This window comes from Epinephelus lanceolatus, chromosome 13, assembly GCF_041903045.1.
Source record: "Epinephelus lanceolatus isolate andai-2023 chromosome 13, ASM4190304v1, whole genome shotgun sequence".
Classification (NCBI taxonomy): Eukaryota; Metazoa; Chordata; class Actinopteri; order Perciformes; family Serranidae; genus Epinephelus; species Epinephelus lanceolatus.
In genome coordinates, this window is record NC_135746.1 from 11,129,846 (window position 1) to 11,147,500 (window position 17,655).

Genomic DNA, 17,655 nt, shown 5'->3' on the forward strand with positions numbered 1-17,655 from the left:
GTTGTTTGTGTTCATTATGCGCCGTGCTGCGATCAACGCCTGAGATGATTTATTTTTCCTTCTGTTTCTCCGCCTGCCTCTCACACAGCTTATCTGCAAATATAAAGTGATCGCTACACTGTTGTGGAGATCTGAATTAAAATAGGGACTGACTCACTTGGAAGAAATATGCCCTTCTCAAGGTTATTAATGAGGCCCCTGAAGGATGCTGATCCACGTGAGTCCTGTAAGCTCTGTGTCCAGCTGAGGCATTTCACACCGTTCATTATGACAGCCTTGTTGACACAATTAGGTGGCAGCTTGGACTCTAATGGTTCTCATCTTCACCGTCAATTAATAGAAGCTGACTGTAGATTGGTGACAATGTTCCCCTCTCTCCTCATTAAAAAAAATAGCTGTACCTTGAGGCACATTTCAGGCTTTTCCTCAACGTATAAATATATACTTCCACTTGAGTAAATTTCTTAGATGATAACTTATGATGTAGCCTGTGCACTCAAACCCAGCTGACACGCTCGGCTGCAGAAGATCACGATTAATCAGAGATTCAGCAACAAGTATTAGAGCTTGATGCAAAATGCAAGAGCGCTTAAACACGGCTGGATCAACCTGTTAGAGGGCCTGAGGGCAGAATTTCAATATTAGGCCCCAAAATCCCTCCGTCCACCCACAACCCACCCTCTGTGTACGAATGCCTCCAAGCTCCTATCAATGGAAGTGCGCTCATTACACTATACGTGGCAGAATTAGATTATCAGAATGAGTTGTTTTGTTTTGTAGATTCTCTCCTTGTGTATCATGTCTGGTTTTACTTCCTGTCTTTGTGTTTTCCCGCCTGTTTTCTGTCACACCTGTCTTATTAGTCCTTCCCTGTTCCCAGAGTCTTCCCTTCACACCTGTTCTGTGTTAGTCTTGTTTGCTCCACCCTAGTGTTCCCCACCACACCCTTGTTGTTCGTCAATCCCCATTTCCCTTTCCCTTCCTTTTGCCCGTGTCCTCCTACTCCAGCAGTGTCTCGTTCTTTCAATTAGTTTTCTAACAATATCAGGCTAGGTACCTTGATGAGATGCCTGTCAAGCTGCAGACCACTGTTGGAGAATAGCAACAAAACTGTTTTCACTGGGGATAGTGCAATATAAAGCACATCGCTGCAATTCCTGCTGAGATGATCCCATGAATAGCCATAGTTTTTTACTAGGGCATCAATTCAATTCAATTCAATTTTATTTATAAAGCCCAATATCACAAATCACAATTTGCCTCACAGGGCTTTACAGCATACGACATCCCTCTGTCCTTAAGACCCTCACAGCGGATAAGGAAAAACTCCCCAAAAAAAACCCCTTTAACGGGGGGAAAAAAAAACGGTAGAAACCTCAGGAAGAGCAACTGAGGAGGGATCCCTCTTCCAGGACGGACAGACGTGCAATAGATGTCGTACAGAACAGATCAGCATAATAAATTAACAGTAATCCATATGACACAATGAGACAGAGAGAGAGAGAGAGAGAGAGAGAGAGAGAGAGAGAGAGAGAGAGAGAGAGATGCAGGTAATGACAGTAGCTTACAACAACATTAATGAAAGTAATAATATTATAGTTATAGTTCTGGCTACTGTGGTACAATATGTTGAAAGTATGTATTAATATCAGACAGCATACTTGTGTGACAATAGTCATATGTGTATAATAACAGTAGAAGTATGACTAATGACTAATGATGGCAGCAGCAGCAGGAGGCATCTGGCAGGACCACGGCAGCAGCACAACCACACACGTCACACTGTCCAGGCACCGCTGTGATATGAGTTAATCTGAGAGACAGTGGAGCACAAAGGCTCCGGAGAAGAAGCCGAGTTAGTGACATCCAGAATGGCCGAGTTAGCAAGATGCAGTAATAGGATGAGAGTGAGAGAGAGAGAGAGAGAGAGAGAGAGAGAGAGAGAGAGAGAGAGAGAGAGAGGGAGCCCGGTGTATTATAGGGGGTCCTCCGGCAGACTAGGCCTAAGTCAGCCTAACTAGGGGCTGGTACAGGGCAAGCCTGAGCCAGCCCTAACTATAAGCTTTATCAAAGAGGAAAGTCTTAAGTCTAGTCTTAAATGTGGAGACAGTGTCTGCCTCCCGGACCGTAACAGGAAGATGATTCCACAGGAGAGGAGCCTGATAGCTGAAGGCTCTGGCTCCTGATCTGCTTTTGGAGACTTTAGGGTACACGAGTAACCCTGCGTTCTCAGAGCGCAGTGTTCTGGTGGGATAATATGGCACTATGAGCTCTCTAAGATATGACGGAGCTTGACCATTTAGAGCTTTATAAGTTAACAGTAGGATTTTAAATTCAATTCTGGATTTTACAGGGAGCCAGTGCAGAGAAGCTAAAACAGGAGAAATATGATCTCGTTTCTTAGTTCCTGTTAGTACACGAGCTGCTGCATTCTGAATTAGCTGGAGAGTTTTTAAGGACTTACTAGAGCTACCTGATAATAGAGAGTTACAGTAATCCAGCCTTGAGGTAACAAAAGCGTGGACCAATTTTTCTGCATCTTTTCGGGTCAGGATAGGCCTAATTTTCGCAATATTACGCAGATGAAAAAATGCAGTCCGTGAGGTTTGCTTTAAATGAGAATTAAAAGACAAATCTTGATCAAATATTACTCCGAGGTTTCTTACGGTAGTGCTAGAGGCCAGAGCAATGCCATCTGGAGAAACTATGTCATCAGATAAAGAGTCTCTGAGTTGTTTGGGGCCAAGAACAATAACTTCAGTTTTGTCTGAATTTAACATCAGGAAATTGGTGCTCATCCAATTTTTTATGTCTTTAAGGCAGTTATGGAGTTTAGTTAATTGATTACTTTCTTCTGGCTTCATCGATAAATACAACTGTGTATCATCCGCATAACAATGGAAATTTATAGAGTGATTTCTAATGATGTTACCTAAAGGAAGCATATATAGAGTAAATAGGATTGGTCCGAGCACAGAACCTTGCGGAACTCCAAAACAAACTTTGGTACATAAGGATGATTCATTACGAACGTCAACAAATTGAAAACGATCAGATAAATAAGATTTAAACCAGCTTAGTGCTGAACCTTTTAGGCCAATTAAGTGATCCAGTCTCTGCAGTAGAATTTGATGGTCAATTGTGTCAAACGCCGCACTAAGATCTAATAAAACAAGAACAGAGACGAGTCCTTTGTCTGAAGCAATCAGAAGGTCATTTGTAATTTTAACTAGAGCTGTCTCAGTGCTATGATGCACTCTAAATCCTGACTGAAATTCCTCAAATAAATTATTATCCTGGAGAAAATCACACAGCTGGTCTGCGACTACTTTCTCAAGGATCTTTGACATAAAGGGAAGATTAGATATTGGTCTATAGTTGGCTAACACCTCTGGATCCAGGGTGGGCTTTTTTAGGAGAGGTTTAATTACAGCTACCTTAAAAGACTGTGGTACATAGCCTGTTAATAAGGATATATTGATCATATCTAATATATGAGTGTTAACTAAAGGAAAGACCTCCTTAAGTAGCCTAGTTGGGATGGGGTCTAAGAGACACGTTGATGATTTAGATGAAGAAATCACTGCGGTCAATTCTTGAAGAGAAATTGGGGAGAAGCAATCTAAATATATATTAGATTCTACAGCTGTGTTTGAGGTTAGATAGGTAGGCCTACCATCTGAGGGCAGGAGGTCATGAATTTTGCCTCTAATAGTTAGAATTTTGTCATTAAAAAAGCTCATAAAATCATTACTGCTAAGGGCTAAAGGAATACAAGGCTCAATAGAGCTTTGACTCTCAGTCAGCCTGGCTACAGTGCTGAAAAGAAACCTGGGGTTGTTCTTGTTTTCTTCTATTAATGCTGAGTAATAGTTTGCTCTGGCATTGCGGAGGCCCCTCTTATAAGTTTTGAGACTGTCTGTCCAGATTAAACGAGATTCTTCCAGTTTGGTTAATCGCCAATTCCTTTCAAATTTTCGCGATATTTGTTTTAACCTACGGGTTTGAGAGTTATACCAAGGAGCAAACTTTCTTTGCTTTGTTAACTTCTTTTTAAGAGGAGCTACAGAGTCGAGCGTTGTTCGCAGCGAGCCTACGGCGCTATCAACAAAATGATCAATTTGGGAGAGGTTAAAGTCGGCACGGGAAACCTCTGTTACTGAAGGTATTGGTATTGAATTTAACGACGAAGTAATCTTTTCCTTAAATTTTGTGACAGCACTATCTGATAAACATCTAGTATAGTAACTGTTGCTGAGTGGCGTGTAATCGAGTAAAAAGAAATCAAAAGTAATCAGATAATGATCTGATAGCAAGGGATTCTGTGGAAAGACTTTTAGGTTATCAATTTCAATTCCATACGTCAGAACTAGATCGAGGGTATGGTTAAAACAGTGAGTGGGTTCATGTACACCCTGACTGAAGCCAATGGAGTCTATTAATGAGATAAACGCGGTAGCCAGGGAGTCATTATCAACGTCGACATGAATGTTAAAATCGCCTACAATAATAACTTTATCTGATTTAAGAACTAAACTGGATAAAAACTCTGAGAATTCAGATACAAATTCAGAATACGGGCCAGGAGCACGGTACACTATAACAAATAAAAGTGGCTGCGAGGTTTTCCAGGTCGGATGTAAAACACTAAGAACGAGGCTTTCAAATGAATTATAATCTAGTTTAGGTTTAGGGCTGATTAACAGACTAGAGTTAAAAATGGCTGCAACTCCCCCTCCTCGGCCGCTGCCTCGAGGAATGTGGGTATTATTATGACTGGGAGGAGTGGACTCATTTAGACTAACATATTCATCTTGACACAGCCAGGTTTCAGTGAGACTGAATAAATCAATATGATTATCTGATATTAATTCGTTTACTAACACTGCTTTAGACGATAGAGACCTGATATTTAACAGTCCGCATTTAATTCTCCTGTTTTGTCTTTCTGTCACAGAAGAGGTTTTAATTTTTATGAGGTTGTTATGCACAACTCCTCTTTGTTTAATTTTGGATTTAAATAATTTAGGTGGTCGGGGGACAGACACCGTTTGTATAAAACTATGAAAACTATGGCTGGGTAACTGAACTAGAAGCTCAGAGAGGCGTTTAGGACTGCAACTCTCTGTCCTGGTCTCAACTCTGGGTTGTCAGGGATTTAAATTACTAATAAAATTTGCCAGGTTCCTAGAAATGAGAGCAGCTCCATCCAAAGTGGGGTGAATGCCGTCTCTCCTAATAAGACCAGGTTTTCCCCAGAAAGTTTGCCAATTATTAACAAAACCCACATCGTTTGCTGGACACCACCTGGACAGCCAGCGGTTAAATGACATCACTGTGTTTCCAGCTGGAATTGTGCCACAAACTGTTTTTTTAAGCCTAAACATGATCTTTTCCTAACCATAACTAAGTGGTTTTTGTACCCAAACCTAACCACAGCGCTGTTGAAACATAAAGTTTCATAAAAATGTGCGACTGTACAACACGTTCTCATCCCAGGTTGTCACATTTCACCGTTTTGTCAGTGGCCATCCATGTCTACATATTATGAACTAGGTATCCTTCTGTGTTTGCTGTTGATGTTCAAGGACGCTGCTACCACTGACGAGACATCAATAAAAGCACATGGTTCAGTTTAGAAAAAAATATCATGGTTTGGCTCTGCATTCATACAGGAAGCAAACACCAGGCTCTTGGGTGAAAGTCCCAGGTTTGTTGGACCCATCCACCACCCCTCCCACCTGCTCTAGGGACTTTACAGTTATATTAGATTGTTACTGGCAGCGTTTCAATCTGACGCCGTTCACCACTGATCATACCCCTGTGACAGGTGCTGTCCGGCCGCTTTAGGAACTAACGCTGTCCATCCACATACACTGCCGTGACAGCTGCCGTTCGGGCGACTTACAGCATATCATAACGCTGCAAAAGGTTACTTCCAGTCGTGTTACATACTGATGCCACCCGGCAGCATATCATACTGCCGCTAAAGGTCTTTCTTATTCCAACAACTTCGTAATGAGAACGGGCTGAAATGTAACGTATCTGTGTTGTGCAGAAATATATACCAACATTTTTTCTTACGTTGTTAAAATATGATGTTTCAACGTATCCACTACATAACAGCATGCAAATGTGACGGATCCGTGGATAGCAAAAACATACAATGCCAACATATATCCTGGTGATGGGTTACCCATAACAAATCTCACCGTAACAGAAGGGGGCTAATCCATTAAGGTTTGTTTATTAAAAAGGTTTTGTGCCACAGGTAGTGGAAGGCATGGTTTGATTGCACAGCTGATTAGGTGACTTAGGCCTAATCCCAATACCCCCCCCCCCAATACTACCCCTTGGCCCTCAAAATGAAGCAACGACGGGTAGGGGTAGAAATCTTTCCCTAGGAATTGGGACACCACTCACTACGTCACTGCATCAGTTACGTTCAGGCATACGTAACTATTCTAAACAGGAAGCTGCGAGCCATCTAGATTTTCATCCGGCATCTACAGTATCAGTCTCAGTCATCCTACCGATCGCGTTTGCCGCATTCATCATGCTTCATTTGATGAACGACAGACGACAGGGGACTTCTGCTAGCTAGCTAACCAGCTAACATTACGAGGCAGCATAGTTATACTAGCAGGCATGTTATCGTATCAATTTTGCAGAACAGGACAGATGACAGACGCCAGATAGTGCGAGCTAGCTAGCTAGCTAGCTAACAAGCAACCTGACGACAGTAACATTAGCTATGTATGAACTTTTTTCCCCGTCTCTTGCTCAGTGGTAGCCATGGTGGCGTCTACCCCTCGCTGGCAAGTCAGTACCTGATCTGGTGGTAGGACACCTTCCTCTGTGGATTGTGACTGTCAGCTATCCCAGGGGCATCCATGAGTTTTTGTGCGTCACCTATTGCAGTTTGTTTTACAGACTCACTGGGTTCATGCTTCATCCACCTGCCGAAGAACCACAGGAAGACTGGGGTTGGGTTTTAGATAGCTCAGGTAGGTAGTTAGGGAGAAACTGTCTGGATCAGCTGCTGTAAAGATCTGACCATAATGACATTGTAGTTGCAGAGAAAATATCTAGAGATGAGATTATAAATGAGGTTTTGTCATCTTTGATTTGACAAGTGTTGCAGAGAAGTCAGCGCCTGTGTCGTTGTCTTTGCCAGCAGTTGTGCAGACAGCTGGTTTGACTTCTGAGCAGCAGAAAGAGCTGTTAGCTATGCAGTTTGAGCAGAAGTCAAAGTTAAAAGTAGACAGAGAAAAGCAGCTTGAATTAGAGAAACTTCAGCAGGCAGAGAAGCTTGAGCTGGAGAGGCAGAGCACTGAGAGGATGCAGTTGGAGTTGGAGGAGTCTAGATTGCACTTAATCAGTGAGGGGAAGCACTCTTGGGGGGTCTAATACAGAAGTTTCTGCTCCTGCTGGGTCTGCACCGAGTGGTGTTGATGTTATTGGTAATCTGCGTTTGGTGCCCAAGTTTAATGAGCGTGATCTTTATGCTTTTTGTTACCTTTCACTGAACATTGTTACGTCATTCTGTTCTCAATAAATTATACTATGTGAATAATTCATTCACCAAGATCTGATGTGTGATTTTATCTATCTATCTATCTATCGATCTGTCTATCTATCTATCTATCTATCTATCTATCTATCTATCTATCGATCTGTCTATCTATCTATCTATCTGGTATAAATGTGATCCAGGGTGGTTGTGTAATGTGAACAATTGAAGTGTTTTGATTCAGCAGCTGTTCTCGGGCTGACCTTTCTGTTGCTGCATTCAGATAACAAACTACAAAATCAATTTAACATAATTCTGCCCACGCACACTCAAGTGTGCATTTGTGTGTGCATCTGATTCAAGAAAGCTAACCATTGATCGTGTGAACAACAGCCGGGGTGTGTGTCATTTCAGAAGAAGAACTGAGAGCGCCTGCGTGTGTGTGTGTGTCTGTGTTATTTAAAAGCCAACCATTGATCTAGTGAAGCCCTGGCAACGGCTGGTCAGGCCAACACATTGATCCACAGCAGGTAAAACAGTCACGATGTCACAATGACAGAAGGTTGGAGCGCAGTGTGAACGTCCTACAGCAGAGAGAGGAGGGAAAGCTGCACTGTGCAATCATCCACTTCACCGCTCTGCTCCAAAGTGTCTAATTACAGTATCGTTCTCTTATGTAGGACTGTGTTTTATAGCTAAGTCAAAGTGTGAGTCACTGTCTGCAAACATTTTTCCCTTTTGGTGCGTTATGTGTCTGTCCTGATGACCCAGCCCACCTGTTGCTACCACAGAGTGCTTCACACACATTATACATACACACACACACACACACACACACACACCAAACACACACAAGGACACCACCAACTGCTGCCTCCTCCACACCAAAGGAATGAACAGAATTAGAATGATGTGGGTGCAGGCTACTAACTGGTGTTTGAGGGCAAATGAAAGGCAACAAAGGCGCCGTGGAGAGTGTGAGTCATTAAAAGCATCCGCTCTCGATACAAGTGCAAAAACTTAATGACAAATATGCATGGTGCTGCTTATGAAGACGTGTACATGTCAGTGGGAAATATAACACTTTTAATTCTACATTTATCTGACAGCTAGAGTTATGTTACTGTTTGGATTAAGATTTAGCATTTAAAATTATATGACAAGATTACAATACAATATTTCCCCTTTAACATTTTCAGACAGTTTCAATCAGTCTTCATTTCATTAACCTTTTTTTCCATGACAAAGACAAGATGTTGACAAGCTAAAAATACATCTTGGATAATAATAACTATGACGAAATCTATGTTTAGTTTTCACTGATGAGATGAGACAGGACTAAAATGTCAGTGGACTATTGGTCACTCAAAATAACCCAGCTGGCAACGGATGTCAATGTGATGTAAAAAGACATTTGACTCTTACTTTGGACAGAGGTTAAAGTTCGGTTGGAATGAAAGTTTTGCAGTTGTAGGGCTTTGTTCTCCATACCATACATCTAAATATTGTTATTCTATGTCAAGATGCTGCTGGCACTAGATGTTTGGAAGCTCTAAATGGTCAGGCTCCGTCATATCTTAGAGAGCTCATAGTGCCATATTATCCCACCAGAACACTGCGCTCTGAGAACGCAGGGTTACTCGTGGTCCCTAAGGTTACCAAAAGTAGATCAGGAGCCAGAGCCTTCAGCTATCAGGCTCCTCTCCTGTGGAATCATCTTCCTGTTACGGTCCGGGAGGCAGACACCGTCTCCGCATTTAAGACTAGACTTAAGACTTTCCTCTTTGATAAAGCTTATAGTTAGGGCTGGCTCAGGCTTGCCCTGTACCAGCCCCTAGTTAGGCTGACTTAGGCCTAGTCTGCCAGGGGACCCCCCTATAATACACCGGGCAACTTCTCTCTCTCTCTCTCATGTCCTGTTACTGCATCTTGCTAACTTGGCCGTACTGCATGTCACTAACTCGGCTTCTTCTCCGGAGCCTTTGTGCTCCACTGTCTCTCAGGTTAACTCATATCGCAGCGGTGCCTGGATGGTGTGATGTGTGTGGTTGTGCTGCTGCCGTGGTCCTGCCAGATGCCTCCTGCTGCTGCTGCCATCATTAGTCATACTTTTACTGTTATTATACACATATGACTATTGTCACATATGTATACCATCAAATATTAATATATACTTTCAACATATTGTACCACAATAGCCTGTAATATTAATTATATTATTAATTTCATTATTGCTGCTGTTAGCTACTGTCATTACTAAGGGAGACAATAAAGATCTTATCTTATCTTATCTTACTATCTGTCCTGCATCTCTCTCTCTCTCTCTCTCTCTGTCTCATTGTGTCATGTGGATTACTGTTAATTTGTTTTGCTGATCTGTTCTGTACAACATCTATTGCACGTCTGTCCGTCCTGGAAGAGGGATCCCTCCTCAGTTGCTCTTCCTGAGGTTTCTACCATTTTTTCCCCCATTAAAGGGTTTTTTGGGGAGTTTTTCCTTATCTGCTGTGAGGGTCTTAAGGACAGAGGGATGTCGTATGCTGTAAAGCCCTGTGAGGCAAATTGTGATTTGTGATATTGGGCTTTATAAATAAAACTGATTGATTGATTGATTGATTGATTGATGATTGGAAGATGTCGAATTGGTTACTTAACAACTAGGGGTGTAAATTGATTAAAATATTTAATCGTATGATTGTCCATAGTTAACTCACGCTTAATCACGCATTTTTTATCTGTTCAAAATGTACTTTGAAGGGATATTTTAGTTTTTATTTAGTTTTCAATACTCTTATCAACATGGGAGTGGACAAATATGCTTCATCTGTGCAAATGTATGTTTATTATTATTGCAACAATTCAAAACAATGACAAATACTGTTCAGAATATTCTCTAGAATAACCTCAAAGGTACTGCATGCTCAAAATATAAGCACACCATGGTCAACTCAAGCCCAACAAGCAACAACAGATGGACATATTGACCTGAATGTAACACAATGCTAACACAATGTAGTGTCCAACTTTACACTCGTAAAGGTTAACTAAACGTCTCCTGTTTTTTAAGCAGCTCAACAACAGCTTGACAGTAAATGCAAATAACTGGTCTTGTGAGAACCATCAGGCAGTGCTTTGAAGCTGAACTTGCCATTCAAAAGATGCCTTTCTTTATCCATGTCCGCTCACAGAGGTTTGTTCCTGCTACTGCTGCATTGCTTCCTGGTTTCCCAAACTACAGGGTGGGCCGAGGGTCATAATTACAGAAGGCACGTGTTAATTGTGCATCAGAATAATTAGTAGCATTAATAGGAATTTGTGTCGACTCATTAACTTTGACAGCCCTATTAACAACACAGCTAAAGGCCAACAAAATAAAAAAACGTTATCTGTCATTATTCTTTGTCAAACTGACGTTGGCATTAGACGTCGTCCTGTCATTAAACCTTGGTCAGCTGATGTCACAACCTACATTATACCAAATATCAACATCTAATGTTGGTGGCCAGTTGGGGAGAGGAGAGGAGAATTGTAAATAACATTCATTCATTCATTTTCCGTAACTGCTTATCCTGTTGGGGGTCACAGGCGGGCTGGAGTCTATCCCAGCTGACATTGGGCGAGAGGTGGGGTACACCCTGGACAGGTCACCAGATTATCACATCACATGGAGACAGACAACCATTCACACTCACATTCACACCTACGGACAATTTAGAGTCACCAAGTAACCTGCATGTCTTTGGACTGTGGGAGGAAGCTGGAGTACCTGGAGGAAACCCACGCTGACACGGGGAGAACATGTAAACTCTGGGTTCGAGCCAGGAACTCTCTTGCTATGAGGCGACAATGTTAACAACTGCATCACTATTTTAAAAATGGCTTAATGGCCGAGAACAGCCGTGCTTGCGATTATTTCTATCGCCGTATAAGCGGTATGAGATAAGACCGCCACCATGCTGGTGGTAGATAGCTGGAGCCAGAATGCTAGCCTGCAATACACTCACACCTGAGTAGCGTCAACTGCTAGCGTGAGTTGTGAGCTGTAATTCGGTGGTAAAAACACAGCCGTGTGTGTCTGACTGTGGACGGTGGAGCTTGTTAGCAGAGTGAGCAGCAGGACAAAGTCCAGTTTTAATCCCCACCCCTGAGAGAGGACATGAGTTTAAAACTCCAGACGAATATTTCAGATTTAGAAAGAATTCCGGCTGAAATAAAATTACTTTTTAATGCTGCTTAACAGTGAGATCAATAAGTCAGAGCTTACAATGAAGCTGGGCACAGATTATTGTCTCAAATTATTTATACTAGTTTGAGATGATCAACAAGTCTGTGCTCATAAATCAGCCATTAAACCTTTCAAAAACCCTGCTGAAGAAATGCAGGGGTGTGAGTGAGTATATGTTATTTGTAGTTATGGATAAAATTATGCCCAAATTAAATTTTAACGTGATACAACCTGACAACGCGATTCCAATTTCAAGTACCTTAATTAGTGGAATTGAATTAGTTAAAGACAAACAACATTTTGACTATGGGGTGTCTGTGGCTTAGTGGATAGAGCAGGCGCCCCATGCACAAGGCTGTTGCCGCAGGGGGTTCGACTCCAGCCTGTGACCATTTCCTGCATATCACTCCCCCTCTCTCTCCCCCCTCACACTTGTCTGTTGTGTCAATTAAAGACTAAAATGCCCAAAAAAATATCTTTAAACAAAAAACATTTTGACTAAAACTTGACTGAAACTGTACTAAAAACCAAAACTAGACTCAGATTACGAAGGACAAAAATTAATAAAATGTCACTAAAACTAAAGACTAAGACTGCATCAAAAATAGCTAATTAAAACTAACATTGATTTCACTGAAATAACTGTTTCAAGGCCCAAAGAGGTAAAATTATTTGATATTTCATGAAAATTAAAGAATAGAAAACACTAGATGTTTGGAAGCTCTAAATGGTCAGGCTCCGTCATATCTTAGAGAGCTCATAGTGCCATATTATCCCACCAGAACACTGCGCTCTGAGAACGCAGGGTTACTCGTGGTCCCTAAGGTTACCAAAAGTAGATCAGGAGCCAGAGCCTTCAGCTATCAGGCTCCTCTCCTGTGGAATCATCTTCCTGTTACGGTCCGGGAGGCAGACACCGTCTCCGCATTTAAGACTAGACTTAAGACTTTCCTCTTTGATAAAGCTTATAGTTAGGGCTGGCTCAGGCTTGCCCTGTACCAGCCCCTAGTTAGGCTGACTTAGGCCTAGTCTGCCAGGGGACCCCCCTATAATACACCGGGCAACTTCTCTCTCTCTCTCTCATGTCCTATTACTGCATCTTGCTAACTTGGCCGTACTGCATGTCACTAACTCGGCTTCTTCTCCGGAGCCTTTGTGCTCCACTGTCTCTCAGGTTAACTCATATCGCAGCGGTGCCTGGATGGTGTGATGTGTGTGGTTGTGCTGCTGCCGTGGTCCTGCCAGATGCCTCCTGCTGCTGCTGCCATCATTAGTCATACTTTTACTGTTATTATACACATATGACTATTGTCACATATGTATACCATCAAATATTAATATATACTTTCAACATATTGTACCACAATAGCCTGTAATATTAATTATATTATTAATTTCATTATTGCTGCTGTAAGCTACTGTCATTACTAAGGGAGACAATAAAGATCTTATCTTATCTTATCTTACTATCTGTCCTGCATCTCTCTCTGTGACCAATAGAAAAAACTGCCAAAGGTGAACACAAATTCATATAGCAGACCGTCTCCCATTAATCGTGTCCTGACCCCTTGGAGTTACAGCTGAGTTGATGTGTTCAGCTTATGTGCACTGATAAAAAAAGCCTCTTGGTTACATCCGAGCAATTACACTATGGCACTGTTAGAAGACAGAAATAAAAGAGAGAAACAAAAGGTAACAGATCATTAAAAGATCACATCAAAGCAAATATTTTCAAATGCAGTTGTTTCCCACCTGGGGGTCGGGACCCCCTTCTGATCCCAAGATACGTCTGAGACATCCCAAAATGATACAAGAGAAAAGAAAGAAACAGTATTACACATTTTCTCGTTAAATACTGAATTCTTTCAACTCCTCAGGTCACTAAGAATTCCTGATATTAAACAATTAGTCGTTGATTGAACGGGGGACTTGATCTGTGTAAAGGAGGAACAAGCACCAAACACACTGCCTCATTTTAAGGAGTCACAAGCCAAAAATGTTGGAGACAACTGGTCACAACAGGTGTGAAGGAAAATGAGGAGTGGACCGTGAGTGAGTTGCTTTTCTCAATACATTTTCTACTGATAGTGTGCAAGAGTGCAACCCTTTTTAACTGATCATTTAAAAAGGTTTTGTTAATCTCTTGTGTACATTTTCGAGATGTAATAATCAAATATTTGATGTAATAAAATGTACTACAGTATGTAAGTGGAAACAGAGCAACGATTCAGCGTTTAGTCATGAAGGGAAAAATATCAAAGTATATTTTGTTCTACAAAGTTAAAAAATAAGATTTTTTTAATGTTTTAACGTTAATTATTATAATAATTAACACTGATTAATCGCGTTCCGTGGTACTCTTTGACCCGGTGCATCACTGAAGGCCACAGTGACTTTGTCACATGATGGAGGCGAGCCAGGTCTCACTCCAAAGTCATTGAAATCCAGCGCTTGGGCAGTGGCTTACAGCGTCAGAAGCTGGTTGCAGTTATAGTTTAACAGCGCCTGAGGGCGTCAGGGGGAAACACAATGGGACGAGGATGAAAGGTAAGGCAGCAAAAATGGGGTCAGTGGAGGGGTGGTGTCTCGGTCTAACAAACGCAGACTTTCACCCGAGAGAGAGCTGTTTGTGTCCCATAATATTCTAAAGCCAAACCCTGTTCTTTTTTCCTAAACGTAACCACGTGCTTTTGTTGTTGAAGGAAAAGAAATGTCAGTGCGTGGTGTAGTACCGACATAATGCGTTTATTTTGAAAGAGACAGTAAATTTCCCGTGAAAACGTAAGTGTATCTTTCTAAGAAGACAATGCATGTAACAGGCAGAACTTGACACGGTGTCCCAGAACATCAACAACCAACACACCCAGGGTACCTTGCACGTCGTATGTGGACATGGGAAGTCAATGACCAAACATTGATATGTGACAAGGTCGGAGTGAGAATGTGTTGTGGAGGCAGACAATAAGACGCTGCTTGGCCCCATGAATGGAACATTTACATTTAAAAAACGCCCAGATGGAACTGTAGATAGGGTTACCATTCTCTGTGAGTACGAAATCTTCGTACCATCGGAGTACGTCAAGCCTGAAATATCCCCTCAACACAAAGCATTTAGCAGCGAACCCGGATGTCCGGGCTAGCACAGCCTCTGATGCTAGCGTTAGCAGCCAGCCTCGTCAAGCCACACTCGACCAATTGTTCAGACTGAGTAAGTCTATGCAGACCAGTTTCAGTGGTAGGGGACAGGGGGACAGTTGTGTCCGAAAACCAGCAGCTTTACTATGAAACATCTGTCAGAATGAATACTTTCACAGCAGAAGTTGATGTATATGATTGATTTAGATGAATTAATCACAGAGCATGTAGTTAATTAGATTAATTTCTTTAATCGCTTCACAGTTCTAGTTGTTACTTCACATTTTATTTCTCTGCTTGACCACTTCTTGAAATCCCTGTTTTTAAATATTTTGTTTTTCTTTTATTGTATTGTATTTTTTAAAGCAACTTGTGACTGGTTTTTAAAGGCCCATTGTTTTTTTTTATTATTATAAATGTGAAGATAAATCAATGTGACTTAGGTAATGTGAGAGAAGACATGATTAAGTATCAACAGGAGCTTTATATAGCTTACATGTACTGTTATAACACAACTAGTCATTCGTTTTGGTTTATTTGATCATGACATTAAAATTCCTTAAGCACCATTAAAGTTGCAGTTCCTGACTTGATAAAGTTTGGGTGTATCTCATCAGTAGCAGCTAACCTTTAACAGGTGTTTTAAATGGCAATAAGGCAGAATAACTGCACAGACCTCCAGCATTTTATAACATCAGCGTCAGATCATTATTATAAAGTTCAGCCACAGTGACATGGATTTTTACACTACCTTGGGCTTTGAGTCTGCTGGATGTTCAGTGATAACCTTCAGTCCTTCAAAGGCTCTGGAAATGCGCCGTTACCATAGAAACGCGCATGTAACTCCTTCGTTAAATCCTCTTTGGCCCCGGTTGATTGTGAGAAAAAGACGATGGAGGCAACACTCAAATCCGGCAGCAAAAAGCGCACAGCAATTGTGGTTAAGCTGGATCACAGCAGGTCTAAAAATACACTAAAACCTTCCCCACAGGAGAAAAATCCAAGGAACGAAATCCAGTAAATACTTCTTTGTTTTTTGCTTTTATTGTTCTTGTTAATTTCAAAATTCTGCACGGTTTCAGTTTGTTTCCAGGAAATTCTTGAGTCAAAGTTTCAGAGCTTAAGCTGGTTAACTGCTGAGCGAGTGGGACAGAAAGAGAGAGGCCGACAGAGAGGAGAGGGGTTGACCTACTGAGAGTCACCCTGCCCCCTCTGAGGGTCCAAAATAGAGAGACAGCAGGAGTGCAGGGAGGGGAGAGACAGAGGAGTGAAAGAAACCTGGGTTTATCTTCTCTTTAAGATCAAGAGAAGGAGACAGGAGGAAAGAATAAATTGAAGACATGAAGGTCTAACAGTCTCCTGTGCTGTGTGTGTCGGAAACACAGAACGTATTAATCATGTTATAATGATGGAGGCAGCCAGCGGCAGCGAACAGCTGATGTTCCATCAGTGTTTCCTCCTCCGAGAGGCTCATTACTCCATTCCTGACCTCACCTTTACTGACCTGTCCAATCCCCATACACCTGTAAAGTGACTGAAGTGGTGCCATCATTAATTTTCTTTCATTTATCATAGTATTATTTGACAGTGTTAAAGGTCCAGTGTGTAGGACTGGGGGGGATATACTGGTGGAAATGGAATATAATTGGTATATTTTCTTAATAAGAATAAGAATTGTTGTGTTTTTGTTACATTAGAATGAGTCTTTTTATATCAATATAGGGAGTGGGTCCTCATCTACAGAGATTGCCATGTTGAACTGCCATGTTTCTACAGTAGACCAGAAGGGACAAACCAAATTCCATTTCTATTTTTTCGGCTCTATTAGATAGGACAGTTTAAGTATAAACGAGGGGGGGGTAAGGGGTACAGGCTGTAATTGAACCCACAGCCACAGCAGCAAGGACAGTGCCTTTGTACATAGCACACCCACTCTACCCACTCAGCTAGTGGGCGCCCCAGACAGAACAAATTCAGGCTTTAGAATCTTACGGGACACAAACACTGCTCTCTCGGGTGAAAGTCTGTGTTTGTTGGACCCATCCACCACTGCTCCCACCCGCCCCACTTGGACTTTTGACGCCTTAACTTTCGTTCTTGTCCTGCCGCGTTTCCCTCTGACGCCGCTGGGCGCATTTAAACTATTATGGCAACCAGCCATGTATCATGCCGACGTTAAAGGACAGCTTTATTCAACAGTCAAAGTCACTGCCCAAGCGTTGGATTTCGACGACTTCAGAGTGAGACCAGGATGGCCAAACAGCATCAAAGAATCACTTGGATGCGAAACTGCTTTATTCAGCGTTTTTACCAATTTTAATCACCTGGTATATTTGTTTTAAAGAGGAGAACACCTCCCTATAAAAACCTCCTGAATGTCTGGATCAGAAATAACCTGAGCACACATTTGCAGGTGCTGGGCTAGTGGCCTAGTGGACAAGCCAAAGAGCGTAGCAGAAACACTGATTTGTAACGTGGAACTGCTTTGTGAAATGTTTTTACCCGTTAAAATCTACTGGTCTGTTTGTTTTGGAGAGGAAGAGACCTCTGTGGATGCTCCTGGTAAAAACCTCCTGAGTAAATACTGAAGGAATTCTAACCAGGAGAAGTTTCAGCTGGTTGCAATCTGCAGTTCTCACCACCAGATGTCACTATATCCCCCTAAATCTCACACACTGTCCCTTAGAATAACTGGTAGGTCCCCAAATAACAACAGCACCAGCACTTTTTGCACAGCAGGAGATCAAATATATTAATTTGTGCCCACAGCTACAACTACAAC

The 17,655-nt window shown here is 41.9% G+C and overlaps 1 protein-coding gene across 4 annotated transcripts in view; it reads right to left on the reverse strand.

The window, feature by feature from the left end:
• The window catches only part of LOC117271287 (triadin-like), a 37,458-nt gene extending 21,385 nt beyond the window's left edge, over positions 1 to 16,073 (reverse strand). For 2 of the 4 annotated variants that reach the window (XM_033649445.2, XM_078173725.1), the window contains exon 1: positions 15,625 to 16,073. The gene's annotated coding sequence lies outside the window, so the exon portion shown is untranslated. Of the gene's footprint in view, positions 1 to 6,830; positions 6,960 to 15,624 lie in introns of all 4 variants that reach the window. The other 2 variants (XM_078173726.1, XM_033649440.2) reach the window with 2 other exon arrangements.
• Positions 16,074 to 17,655: the final 1,582 nt, after the last annotated feature.